The sequence below is a fragment of the Nomascus leucogenys genome, chromosome 2 (genome assembly GCF_006542625.1).
Source record: "Nomascus leucogenys isolate Asia chromosome 2, Asia_NLE_v1, whole genome shotgun sequence".
Lineage (NCBI taxonomy): Eukaryota > Metazoa > Chordata > Mammalia > Primates > Hylobatidae > Nomascus > Nomascus leucogenys.
This window is the reverse complement of record NC_044382.1, coordinates 114,388,462-114,403,862: the sequence shown is the minus strand read 5'-3', so window position 1 is coordinate 114,403,862 and position 15,401 is coordinate 114,388,462.

Here is a 15,401-nt window from a genome sequence, read left to right as displayed (position 1 = left end):
AGATATCTTTTGTTATAATGATTTCTTTTCCTTTGGGTAGATATCCAGTAGTGGGATTGCTTAATTGAATGATAGTTCTATTTTTAGTTTTTTTTTTAAAATCCATCCTCTTTTAGTTTAAATGTATTTAAACATATCATGATTTATGCAACAGAACTTATTTTTATTACTTTAACAAATATTTATGGAGAAATTACAATTTTACAGACATAGATTGGATTTGTTCGTATGACTTTGAGCCACACCCATAGGTTGTAACCTTGTGGTACTGAGAATCAAATGGAAGATATAAAGACTAATCAAATAATACTACACATAATTTTACAATTAGAGAGATGATAAGTGATATGATGGGAAATCAAGTGTGACTTGTGAAAATAAAGCACTAGCATCTGACATTATGGATAGTTCAAAAAGATTTATTCTGAACTTTGAAGATGAGTAAGAATGAATTTGGCAATGAATGTGGAGCGACTGCTTTGAATAGTAGGAACATGTTCAAATACACTAAGGAGAACAAAAATTTGACAGAGGGAAGGAATAGCACAAGGCCAATCTGATGCTACCATAGGAATTGATGGAAATAATGGCTAAAGAATGCAAAGAAAAAGCATAGCTTGATATTAATGTTTTTATTGGTCTGAAGGATTGTAGATTTTGTCCAGAAGGCAAAGTAAATTATTTTAAAATATTTTAAATGGAAGACTAATGTGATATCTTTTTTCTTTTTAAATGAGCCTTATGGCTGCACTATAGTGAGATAATAATAAAGACAAACATTGAAAGAACTGGTAGGAAGTCACCAAAGAAGACCAGAAACAGAAGACACAGGTAACTCAAAATAGGGAAGATGAGGTAGAGATAGAGAAGAGTGGTCACATTTAAGTGGATAATTTTGAAAGGAGTTAGTAATAAACTATATAGCAGGTGAGACTTGAACAATAAATATCAAGAGATAACTTCAATTTTCTATCTTATTCAGTTAGAATTTTGTTTTCACTATATTTTTACACAAAAGTATAGAGCTGGAAGACATGCTTGTTTTTTTAAGTAATTAGGGCATAGAGATAATAAAATATGGATTTGACTAAATAGTATGGGCTAGAGCCAAGGGTGGGAAGAAATGAATGCCCAGTTTTGAACAGTAACAGGTAGAGTAGAAAGCATCAAAACAAAACTGAAATGTGGCCAGTATAAAAAACTGGTAGGTCTAATATCACCAAAGCAAGAGATAACTAGTGTTTCAGTTAAGAGGGGTTGTAAACAATGTGAATTATAGCAAAAGGATTAAGTAAAATGGGTTTGAAAATGTCCACTGAAATTAGAGCTACTAGGGAAAGTTACTGCTATGGAGTGATGAAGGTGAGTCAGCCACCTGTGAATTGACTAGAATTGTAGCCCTCTGGATTTCTTCAAAATAGAAAATAAAATTATGAATTTATCAAAAAAGTCATTATTTTCTATGTGTGGGTTGGTTGAAATTATCCTCTGAAGTAAAAATTTATACTTGCCTAAATATTAGCAGGTATTCCTCAGTAGCTTACAACCTTAAAAAAAAGTAAGAGTATTTTGCACAAATGTTTACTTCTGAGATTAAAATGAAAGATTACTCAGGTTTACATATGTTTAATGTATTTCTCAAGGCAATTTTAAATCCAATAATGCTTTTTTTCCAAAACGCTGATTCATTTTTAAGTCATATTTGTTTCCATGTTCATTGGTTTTTCTTTCAAATAAAATTTTACACAAAACATAAGAAATAGATTGTTTACATGTAAGGTAATGGTTAAAATTACACCAAAGATACTTTAGAAAAAAAAACTTAGAAAAAATAAAATTTGATACTGAAATTCATTCAGCTTTTAGGACATAAATGACTACATGAGCCAGTCCGTATGATTTCTTTCTCTTTTTAAAAAAAAATAAATTACATAACACAAGAGCTGTTTAGATTACGTTATTAAAAATTTATTTTTCAGTTGGCTATTTTTCAGCAGTCTGTTACTGAATTACTTATTCTAAATAAAGTCTTTTATTATGAATTAGCAATTTAAGTCTATTTCAAAAGTACAATAATATACACATTTGTATATTTTATTTTCTATTTACAACTAAAGCCAAATAACATTTACTTCTCTCTCCTTACCATTTTCTCTTACGATTTTGCAGTCTGTCACTGAGAAATAATTTTTTTATCCACAAATGGAGTAAGTAGACAGTCAAACACATTAAGGTGATTTCCTCCTATTCTTGAAAGAAAAGATCAGAATACAATCCTTTCTATGATAATTTACAACTTACATTTATTACATATAGTCAAATTTAAAAATTTAATTTACAAAAAATAATTCTAGTCCTTAAAATTAAGAGTTTAAGAATACAGTCGTGATATGTACTGGTCTTTATTATCTGTTTATATTTGAGACACCTTGTTCAGGATTCAATTTATATTTGGGATGTAACCAGGCACAGTTGCTCAAGCCTATAATCCCAGCACTTTGAGAGGCCAAGGCGAGAGGATTGCCTGAAGCCAGGAGTTTGAGACTAGCAAAAAAAAAAAAAAAAATTAGCTGGGCAAGGTGGCATGCATCTGTAGTCCCAGCTACTCAGAAGGCTGAGGCAGGAAGACTGCTTGATCCCAGTACTTCAAGATTACAGTGAATATGATCCTGCCACTGAACTTCAATCTGGGAGATAGAGTAAGACCCTGTCTCAAAAATAATTCACTGAAAATAATAAATATATTTAAGATGTATCCTGAAACAAAAGTATTCAAGAGTATTCTAAGGCACTCAGCACTGGAAGTAGATAAAGAATGGAAAGAAGTTTTTAAGGCTGGGCTCACGCCTGTAATCCCAGCACTTTGGGAGGCTGAGGTGGGCAGATCACGAGGTCAGGAGATTGAGACCATCCTGGCTAACATGGTGAAACACCATCTCTACTAAAAATGCAAAAAATTAGCCGGGCGTGGTGGCGGGAGCCTGTAGTCCCAGCTACTCAGGAGGCTGAGGCAGGAGAATGGCATGAACCCGGAAGGCAGAGCTTGCAGTGAGCCGAGATCGCGCCACTGCACTCCAGCCTGGGCGACAGAGCAAGACCCCCTATCAAAAAAATAATAATGATTAAAAAAAAAAAGAGTAACTTGAGCCCCTAGAATTTATTACATCAAAGGATATAGGAATGCTTCCCCAAGATGGAGGTATGGGTCATACAGGAGATAGAGCCTGCCTGGAGCCAAGGTGGGTTCCAACCAAAAGTCAGTCCAGACAGGCATTAGTAGCCCGACAGTGAAAATATATGTGAAGCAGAAAACTGGGAAAATTCCAGGGACTGAAGGAAGAAGAGAACAAAAGGACATACAGCTGATAATTTAAAATAAAAGAATTTCAGAGTCTGCAAAAGTTCCCACAGAGAAAATAATGTACTACTAAGGGTTTGCTATACCCAGAGAATGTTAAAGGAACTTACTGCACTTACAGTCACCAGCCAAAGAAGACACTTCCTGATCTCTCCCTTACCTGCAATACAATTAGAAATAAATAAGGAAAAAAACCCTCATAATATTAATACATATGTTTGGATTTAAAAACACAATGGTAACATAGGAGAGAAATAACTTTTTCTCTCCTGTTCTTTGGCTGTGTCTGAGAACTGGGCTGGCATAAGACATTTTAATGCGAGAAAAACATATAAATTTTATTTAATACTTTTTATGTGGACATTGGAGCATATAGGGAAAATGAAGACCTAGTAAAGTTAAAACTGACTATAACCTAGTCAGTTAAAACTGACAGCTTATATACATTTTTAAACAAAGAATGAAAAATTTGTGGAGAAATGACAAGACAAGGAAATGGCACTTATGCTTTGGGAGGTGCTAAAGTGCGGGAAAATGACTAGGAAATACATGGAGGAAACTAATGAAAAATGAGAGTTATTTTAGTAGGTTTGTTTACATAGATCCATTTTGAGGTTGACTCCTAGTCTCCAGTGAAAAGAATATTCTTCTCTTTCTGGTACAGGAAGGACATCTTTCTCATAGATAACTTTATGACCTTCTTTTAGGTAGAAAGGGAGAAGTCAGAGAGCCCTTCCTGCCTCTGCTGTTTCTCAAGTGCCTTCAACTGAAAATAATCAATATGCCAAAGTGCAATACTCTGTGGTGGCATGTTTTGAACCTCTTTAATTGTTAGAAAATATAGAGAACTAAAAATAATAAGTGTAAAATATGTTTATTATTTATGTTTATGCTTCTAGGTATCAAGTAGCAGGAAAAATATGTTATAAGTGAATACATTTTAAGGAGGTAAGGGGAAAAAGCGGTAATAGAGAAACTATGGTAGAACATCAATATTGACAGTATCAATTAACCCTTTCTGTATCCAGACCCTTTAAAATGTAACATTGTAGTGCCTTCCCCACTCTAATGGTGTTGACCATGTGACTTGCCATGGGCAATGCGAAGGTATGAGAAGTAACACTAGTAGAGACTTCTTAAAAACATTTCCCTATTTATGCTTTCACTCTTCTCTTCTGCCATTACCATGAGTAGAACATGCACAGTATCTTAGACATTTCAGGGTTCTGTAAGAAAAATACTGTAGACTGGGCAGCTTAAACACCAGAAATTTATTTCTCACAGGTCATGAGTCTGGAAAGTCGAAGATTGAGGTGCTAGCAGATCCAGCATTGTAAAAGTCCACTTCCTGGCTTGCAGATGACTCTCTTTTCATTGAATCGTCGCTTAGTGGAGAGCAGGCAGAGGAAGCAAGCTCCCCTGTCTCTTATTATAAAGGCATTAATCGATTCGCAAGGGCTTCACCCTCTTAATCTAATTACCTTCTAAAGGCCCCACTTCCTAATACTGTAACATTACAGGGTTAGGGTTTCAGCATCAATTTTAAGGGGACACAAACATTCAGTCCATGACACACAAGCTAACCCATCATTCCCAGTAAGAGGAAGAGACGCTAAAGATGTGGATCAGAACTGAGTCTTCCTAGTGGTCCAGGCCAAGGCTATCTAAGATCAGCCAAATCTGTTCAACCTCCAGACAGGTGAGCAAGCCCAGGCATCATCAGCAGAGCCAAGGAGATAACCCAGGACTGACCCAGCAAGTACATCCTCAATCAGTAAAGTCTAGCTGAAGTTAGCTGAAGTTCACTGAATGCTGCAGATTCATGAGACATCTATCTATCTATCTATCTATCTATCTATCTATCTATCTATCTATCTATCATCTATCTATCTATTTTCTATCTATCTATATGTCTATGTATCAGGTATGTTTAGAGGTTAGTTGTTATTGTAATAGATAACCAGAGGTTTATCACTTTAAGTAGCTTTAATTGGAAAAGAAGAAAGATGGAAAAATGTGCTAAACATCCTACTGAGGATGTTAGAAAAATAACAAGATAGTAATATCTCATAATACAAATAAAGATATGCAGCAAAATAAAAATAGAAATTAATTAAAAAATTTATATATATAATAGAGACAACCATCAAAACAATGCTGGTTCTTCACCAAAACTAATGCAGCAGACACCCTTTTGCCAATATTACAAAGGTGGAAAATGTGGAGACAAAAAATACAAATTAAAATAGGGATATGGCAACATATTAAATATCAAGGAAATTTTCAATTTTCAAATGGAATAGTATGAATAGCCTTTTTATTTTACATATAAATTATTACACACAAATTAGAGAAGAGGAAAGTTATACAAATTCTATTTTCCATGAAACTAAGAAACCTGTGTTTCTCCCAAAACACCACTGTGTAGCAATTGGTTATACTTATCATTGTTTAAACATGAGGAAACCTGAAATGGCCAGCACTGAACTGGATAAATGAGTGTCAGCAGCTTAGGAAAATATCCCAGAGATATTGCTCTACCATTAAATGGAAGCCAACATTTCTGAGGAGAGGGTAGGAAAAATCCGTAATTAGAGACAGTTAACAACATTTCCAAAGTGGAAGTCAAAAGCATGTAATTGCAGCTTCTCTTAATAAAGAATACTGTTGCCTTGGGGAAAAAAAATAAACAGAACTAAAACAGAGTCCACCCCAATAAGGCAGCCACTAGCCTCATGTGGCTCAACATTTAAAATATTGCTAATCTAAGTTGACAAGTGCTATAAGTATCAAATATACACCAGATTTCAAAAACTTAGAACAAAGAAAAAGATATCTAATATATCATTAATAATTATATTTTGATTAGGTGTTGAAATTATAATCTTTGTGATACAATAGACTGAATAAAGCATATGAAAATTTATTTTACTTGTTTTGTTTTTACTTTTTTAATAGGCTACTAGAAAATTAAAAAGTAACACATGTAGTTTTCGTTTGTGGCTCATATTATATGACACTATGGAAGGAAGAAATTGTAGCCTTAAGATAAACACAAGCATAAACAGACAAGTTGATATATTTTTGCACCTTAAAAGAACAACAACAAAAGTGTAAGACAAAAACACCAAATGTAGATATATAAAAAATTTTAAAACATTAGATTTGTGTATATAATAAAAATATATATATAAGGATATAAAATTAGAAGCTGCCAATTAGAAGATATTGGCAAGCATGCAACTCATAAAGGATTGGTATCCAAAATAAATAGAAACAGAACTCAAGATAAAATATGAGAAAAATAACCCAATGAAATAGAACAATGAGCAAAGAAACATGAAATGGTCGATAAGCATATTAAAAAGTCCCTTAAAACCAACAGTAATTAAAGAAATAAAAATTCAAATTGGCTACTCTTTGCTGTCCAACAGCTTGCCCAGAGTTCAAAGGGAAATGAAAAAGCATAGGATTTTTGATTCTCCACAAAAACTAATGCAACAGACACCTTTTTGCTGATATTATAAAGGTAGAAAATGTGAGCACAAAAAATAAAAATTAAAATAAGAATATAGCAACATATTAAGTCATCATGGAAATTTTCTATTTTAAAATGGAATAGTATGATAGCCTTTTTATTTCAAGTATAAATTATTACAAAATAATAACAAAATCATAAGATATTTCATTCACTTTGAATTCAGGGCAAGCTGTTGTATAGCAAAGAGTAGCTAATTTAAATTTTAGAATGCCATTGTTTAATTTGCCATTAGAATTTACCATTGGTTAAAAGATTTTGATATCTGTAAATTTTATCTGAATAACAGTACTGCAATAAAACTGTTATGAATAAATTATGAAAATAGAAGGGAAATTATCACTGAAGAGATAAAAATTAAAAAATGAACTCTTTTTCATAGTTTTATGGAGTTTAGCCTTACAGGCTAACATTTTATTTTAATAAAAACCGCAATGAGATATCACTTTATACCTGTTAGCATTTTATGTGGGTCAGCATCCATAATGAAATTAGCAACATATGTCTAGAGATTTCTAGGCAAATGATGCTGAATGTAAAGAGGAGGTACAGCATCCTACCAAATAATTTAGATTTTTTTTAATCTAGAGATTTCATTGGCCAAGAGCATGTACTGATGTTGAGGAATTGAAGACAAGAGTAAGACATAAGATAAATGGGAATACTTTTCCTGAGCATCCTTTGATTCAATTATATTTTCAACACTGTGTCCTTTCATGTTTTTTTTTGTTGTTGTTGTTTTCTGTTTGCTTTGCTCCCAACGGAGTACACAAATTAATGGATGTGCAATAAATTACCTTTATGAGAGATGGGAGAAAAATACAGAGCTCTGACTTTTTTTTATCAAGGGGCTTATAATACATAGATTTCCATATATGAAGCTATCAAAAATCCTAGGTAGAAAAAAAGAGATTATAAACAAATTCATGCTTATGTTAATACATTCCTCAAACCACAGGGCAAGATATGCTATGGTAGTTCAAGGAAATAATATGCCAGGTGCAATGACACATGCCTGTAATTTCAGCTACTGGGTAGTGGGGAAAGGAGAATCACTTTGAGCCCAGGAGTTTGAGTCCAGCCTGAACAACACAATGAGACTGCATCTCAAAAATAAATAAATAAATAAATAAATAAATAAATAAATAAAAGCACAAAGAAATGGTTTCTTCTAGGCCTTGCTCTAAGAATTTTCTGTTTGTCCTTCTAGGCAGTGACCTATGTCTTGAGAATTGTCCAGTTAAATTGTCATAGATTAGAACATGCAAGGAAATGGGCACTGTTATCATGTCAAGTTAAATCGACTTAGATTTGCTTTTACATTTAGTCCAAGGCATTTTGTATTTGCTGAGGTTCTTACTGAAAAGGGGTGTTCTCAACTCCACCAACTTAGTAAGTTGAAACATGTCCAAAACTTGCCTTCACAAATTTTGATATATTGTTTCTCCATTCATGTTTCTTCTTCCACGGGAATAAATACTTCTATTCTTAGGTAAGTCCTTTCATTTTCCTTCCTCCTGTTGATTTCCATGTGTATATATGTATGCTTGACTACATATCAATTATATTAAAAAGTAAATGTATTATTTAGTTAGAAATCAATAGAAAAGCCTTACATTTGCTAATACCTGCTGACAAAAAAAGAATAATATATTGTGTGTCTTTTAATGTTAAAACTGGTGAAATTATTATCTCGCCTAAATATGTATGATATAATCTTTAATACGTCAGAATCCTTTATTTATTTATTTATTTATTTATTTTGAGACGGAGTTTCACTCTTGTTGCCCAGGCTGGAGTGCAATCGCACAATCTCGGCTCATTGCAACCTCTGCCTCCCGTGTTCAAGCGATTCTCCTGCCTCAGCCTCCCAAGAAACTGGGATAACAGGTGCCACCATGCTGGGCCACTTTTTATCTGTGTTTATTTTTAGTAGAGATAGAGTTTCACCATTTTGGCTAGGCTAGTCTCAATCTCCTGACCTCAGGTGATCTACCTGCCTTGGCCTCCCAAAGTGCTGGGATTACAGACATGAGCCACTGCACCCAGCCCCAAATCATTTATATAAAAACCCTGAGGTTATACATATTTTGAAATTTGGAATGATTCAAATTTGAATGATAGTCGATGCATGGACTATATTTTATAATATTTCCATCTGGTTCTAAGGTAACACCATATAGTTACAAAAATTACAATTACTAAAGTTAAATAGTTACTCTACTTGCAATAAAAATCACAAATTGTTTGTGTTCAGCTAGAGTCAAATCATATAGTAGTAACACATTAATAAATGATGTGGCAGAAAAATACAGATTAGAAATATTCTAATTCTTCTTAATTCAAAGTAAATGTCAATATCTACATTCGTCTATCATCTATTAATATCTGTTCATCCATCCATCAATCCATGTACATGTAATATATGTTCATCATATCAAGTTGTTTGGAAATCTTAGAGAACAAGATGTGAATACATATAAAAAAGTTCGGTGCAATGCAAAACAAAACCACAATGAGATATCACTTCATACCAGTCAGGATGGCTATTACTAAGAAGACAAGAGACAACAAGTGTTGGAGAGGATGTGGAGAAAAGGGAATTCTTGTACACTGTTGGTGAGAATGTAAATCAATGCAGCCATTGTGGAAAAGGTATGATGTTCCTTAAAAAAATTGAAAACTGTGTTACCATGTAATCTAGCAAGTCCTCTTCTGGGTATATCTTCAAAGGAAATGAAATTAGCCACTCATAGAGATATCTGTGCTCATGTTGTTTATTGCAACATTATTCACAATGGCCAAGATATGGAAACAACCTCAGTGTTCATTGACAAATGAATGGATAAAATTTATGGTATGTATTATACAGTGGAATTTTATATAAGCCATAAAAAGAAGAAATCTCGACATTTCTGACTATACGAATGAACCCAGAAGACATGCTAAGTTAAATAAGGCAGACACAGAAAAACAAATCATGTATAATGTTACTTATATGTGAAATCTGAAAAGTCAAACTTATAGGAAAAGAGGTAGTATGGTGGTTTTCAGGAGATCTGGGTTGAGGAATATGAGGAGACATTGACCAGAGGGTACCAACATTCAGTTTTAAGAAGAACATAATCTGGGCATATAACATGCAGCATGTATGGTGGTGAGTGTATTAATTTGATTGTGATGATTATTATACAATGTATACCTTGAATGTATTCAACCTTTACTTGTGAACTAGATATCTTAAAGTTTCTCTGAAAAGAAACAGAATCAACCTAAGTCTTCATTAACCAATGAATGGATAAAGAAATTTTGGTATGGATACATGCATACACACAGTATTTAGTCTTATAAAAGAAGAAAATCAGGACTTTTGCAACAACCTAGATGAATCTAAAGGACACAATGCTAAGTGAAATAATTCAGACACAGAAAGAAAAATATGGCATGATCTAGCTTATATTTGGAATTGAAAAATAAAACAGTAGAATACATAGAAACAAATAGTACAATGGTGGTTACCAGGAATGTGGGGGCAGGAACTGGGGAGAAGTAAGATGAAGGGAACAAACTAGCAGGTATGTTGGATGAATAAGTCTGAAGGTCTAATGAACAGCATGAAGACCATAGCTAATAATGTTTGATATGGTTTGGATATGTGTTCCCTCCAAATCTCACATCGAAATGTGATCCCCAGTTTTGAAGGTGGGGCTTAATTAGGGGTGTTTGTGTCATGGGGCTGGATCCCTCATGAATGGTTTGGTGCTTTCCTCACATGTGTTTTCACTCTATGAGTTCATGTGAGATCTGGTTGTTTAAAATAGTCCAGAACCTCCTCTCTTTCTTGCTTAATCTCACCATGTGACACTCCACCATGTTTGCAAACTTCCTGAGGTCCTCACTAAGAGCTGATGCCAGCACTATGTTTCCTGTAGAGTCTGTAGAACTGTGAGCCAAAATAAACCTCTTTTATTTATAAGTTACCCAGTCTCAGGTACTCCTTTATAGCAATGCGAATGGACTGACATGATGGGGTATTATATATTGGAAATTTGCTAAAGAGTAGATTCTAAGAGCTCTTCCCACACAGACACAAAAAATACAACCTATGTGAGATGGTGGAAATGTTAACTGACCATTGTAACCAGTTTATCAAAACATCATGTTGTACACATTAAATGTATACACTACAAAGATAATTAAATATTAATCTATGTGATAAATTTCTTAAATTACTTTGCCAAAAGAAAAAAAAATATGTTCCACAAAAATCTGTTTGCTTTCTTTTATCAGTCACTGATTTTATTAGGGCACACAATGTTTCCTCTTTTAACCTGGCTACCTGGAAATGGAGAGATAAATTTTGTTCTTGATCACAATAAATAATTAATTCCACCCATATACAGTATATTCCTGCCTTTCTTCTAAGTAGATTTTGAACAAATTTTGTATTTTAACTGGCCTACTTCATCTATGTTTTAATATTACATGTTACTTCAAACTAGATTGGGAACTAGTATCTCTATGAATCATAAGTAAATAAATAAATGAGAGAATTAATTTACAAATATCCATATCAAAGTTCATTAATAAATTTGGATAAATAGCAACATTATATACAAACTGCACTAATTAAAAAGGTTAATAATATCTAGCACTTGATGAAATTAACATTGAGCCAAATCTGACCTTTGAATTATAGATTTCTTACCTTCTGTTTCCTAGAGAATTAGCATTTTTATAATCGAGCATATTTTTCTTACTGAATTAACCAAGAAATGTTGGTAACATATAGAAATATACACAGTTTGCCTCAGAGCCATCACATTTAATGTAAGCAAAGTGGCAGCAGATTATGTTAATTCATATAGAGACCAAGAAAAGTCTTGTACACATAGTTTAAGAAGTTCCTGTTGAGAACGTTAATTTACATATTCATGTTCAGTGGCTGAGTTAATGGAGAAACAATGCATACATTTAATTTTAGCCTTAAAAGAGATATATAAAATATATTATACTCTGGTATGTTTCTAGAGAAACTTATAATTTTGTCCCTTAAGTACATTATGAATATTGAACTCACTTGTTCCCTGTCAGCTCTGGAATAATAGCACAGCCCCATGCCTGTCCCATCTCCTCCTTTGCAACAAAATAGGACTTCACAGCCAGATTGTTTAGTACATTCCGCTACTCCACTGTACACTAGCTCTGTGATCTTGGACAGGCTGGTTGTCCTAAAGCTTTATTTTACATCTGCAATCAAGATATGATATAGTACTTTTCTCACAAAATCAATGATAATAAATATATCACTTTATATAGTTCTTGAAAAATACTAATTGCCAAATTAAAATTAGCACTAACACAATACAGTTTTTCTTCTTCTGAGACCAATAATAGTAACGCTCACAGAAAAAGCAAATGCTGGCAATTAATTTAGTGATTTTAGTAATGTCTTTTAGGGGACTATGCTTTCAGCCAAGTAAATAGCAAAGAATACCTGACTCATACAATCAAGTCAGAATTCAAGAATATATAGGGTCCATCTAGCTTGTACCAGACACAATAGTAAATGGGCAGAAGTTGTGTTCTCTTCATTTAACTTTTCATTAGGGAAGATAAAACAGACATTAAATATTTGCATGAGCAAGAAGATAAGATGGAGAGTGTTGGGACACACCTATCAATTAACCAACGGCTTGATAAAAATGCAGTAGCTGTGGTACCAGAAGATAAATATAAAGGAACTAAAGAGAGAGAGAAAAAAAACTCAAACAGGCAGAACAGCAAAGATGATGTATAAATGGCCAACAAACATATGAAAAAATGTTTAATATCACTAATCATCAGATAAATGTGTGGAAAAACCACAATGAGACATCACTGCAGACCCATTAGGATAGCTACTATCAAAACAAAACCAAATGGAAAACAGATGATAGCAAGTGTTGCTGAGGATGTAGTGAAATTGGAGACATGATGCACCAATTGTGGGATTGTAAAATGGTGCAACCGCTATGAAAACCAGTAGGGAGACTCCTCAAAAGTTTAAAAATAGACTACCATGTGATTCAGAACTCCAACTTCTGGGTATATACACAACAGAACTAAAGCAAAGTCTTGAAGAAATATTTGCATACACCATATTTATCACAGCACTATTCACAAGTGCCAAAAGGTAGAAGCAACCCAAATGTCCATCAACAGATGAATTAATAAATAAAATACGACATATAGGCTAGGCGTGGTGGCTCATGCCTGTAATCCCAGCATTTTGGGAGGCTGAGGCGTGTGGATCACCCGAGGTCAGGAGTTTGAGACCAGCCTGGCCAACATGTTGAAACCCTGTCTCTACTAAAAACACAAAAGTTAGGCGGGCATGGTGGCATGTGCCTGTAATCCCAGCTACTCGGAAGGCTGATGTAGGAGAATCACTTGGACCCTGGCAGGGGTTGCAGTGAGCCGAGATCATACCACTGCACTCCAGCCTGGGCGACAGAGTGAGACTCTGTATCTATCTATCTATCTATCTATCTATCTATCTATCTATCTATCTATCTGATATACATACAATGGAATATTATTAAGTCTTAAATATGAAGTCATATGCTACAACATAGATGAACCTTGAGGATATTATGCTAAGTGAAATCAACCAGTCAGAAAAAGACAAATACTGTACGATTCCACTTATATGAGGTATATAATCGAATCAAATTTGTAGAAACAGAAAATCGAATAGTGGTTACCAGGGATTGGGAGAAGGGGCAAAATGAGAATTGTTTAATGGGTGCAGAGTTTCATGTTTAGAAAAGGAAAATTTCAAGGGATCTGTTTCACAACAGTGTGAATATATTAACACTATTATACACTTTTAAAAGGTTAAGATGGTAAACTGTGTGTTGTATTTCTTTACAATAATAGTAATAACAATAATAAAAGCAGTAACAAAAATATTTTGAGTCCATAGAAGCAGAATAGACTTCTACCACCCAAAATTTGTTCATCTTACGACTACTGACACCACCCATGCACTAGGAAGTTATGAAAGGTTTATTACTCACAAAATAATGAGGCTTTCTGGGAAAAGCAGGGTAGATTTAAAAGCGTGTCCAAGAATGGCATGAGAGAACAGGAAAAGAAGACCAATTTGGTGTCCTACGGTGGCTAGAGAGTAGAGCAGACTGAGGATTCTCTCATGTGGGCCAGGGCTTGCTTGATTTGTACTTTGTGACACTGACAAAGAAAGAGACTTTTCTTTGTTTGGTTAAACTTTCTCTGTGGAGCAGAGGGGAAGGAGGAATGAAAGAGTTTGAGAGTCATTAGCAGCCAAAAATCAAAAAGAGGGTCAGATTATTACAGTTCATGATTGTTACAGACTTACAGTTCATGGTGTGACAGATGATTGAAATATCCCTTGCTTCATTTAATTAAATTTGAGCTTGCTTAATTAAGCCATTGTGGCATTCTATGATGCTAAGCCATAAGTGAGGTAAAATGTTCGCTGAATGCTTCGATTATAATTTCTTCATTTTAGGTTTGATAGTTCGTCTTGTATCATGGCTTTATATATGGAAATACATGTGAGACTTTATGTTTAGCAAGTGACCATGCTGAGCTTGCAGGACAATGCTTTTATGACCTATAGCAGCATTTGGGCAGCTAGGTGCAGAGGGTCATGAGTTCAGGGCAGATTAGATCCTCTGTTTCCAGGACAGTCCAATAGCAGCCAGCAATTGCCACTCTAATAAGAAATAGCATGGGACTCAGGAAGGCAAATTGAGGCTGAAAATCTCCTAAAAATAGGCACTAAATAAAAAAAAATTAGCTAAATCTCTGACTGTAATGTATTTACCTGCTGCTGTTTTAATAGTGTCAATAACTTCAGCAATAATGGGAATGGGGTTTTAATGGATGTGTGAGTCCATTTGCATTGCTATAAGGAATATCTGAAACTGGGTAATTTATAAAGAAAAGAGGTTTATTTGGCCCATGGTTCTGCAGACTGTAAAAAAAGCATAGTTCCGGCCTCTGCTTCTGGTGAGGGCCCCAGTAAGCTTACAATCATGGTGGAAGGTGAAGGAGAGTCAGCATGTTACATGGTGAGAAAGAGAACAAGAGGCAGAGTGAGGAGATACCAGGCTCTTTTAAACAGCCAGATATGGCATGAGCTGATAGAGTGAGAACTCACTCATTACCCGGAGGACAGCACCAAGCCACTCATGAGGGATCTGTCTTCATGACTCAAACACTTCTCATTAGGCCTACCTCCAACACTGGAGAGCATATTTCAACATGAGATATGGAGGAGACAAAACATCCAGACAATATTAGTGTGTTGGGCCACAGAATTAATGTTTTGATAATCTGCTATGAAGCAGCATTCATTTTCCCAAGTGCAAGATCAGACCAGATTGGGCTGTTAAATGGAAAAACAGTAAGAATAATCAAAATTCTCTTCTCTAAACAAGTCTTGTGTAATGAGTTTCATTTCTGAAGACTGTTTAA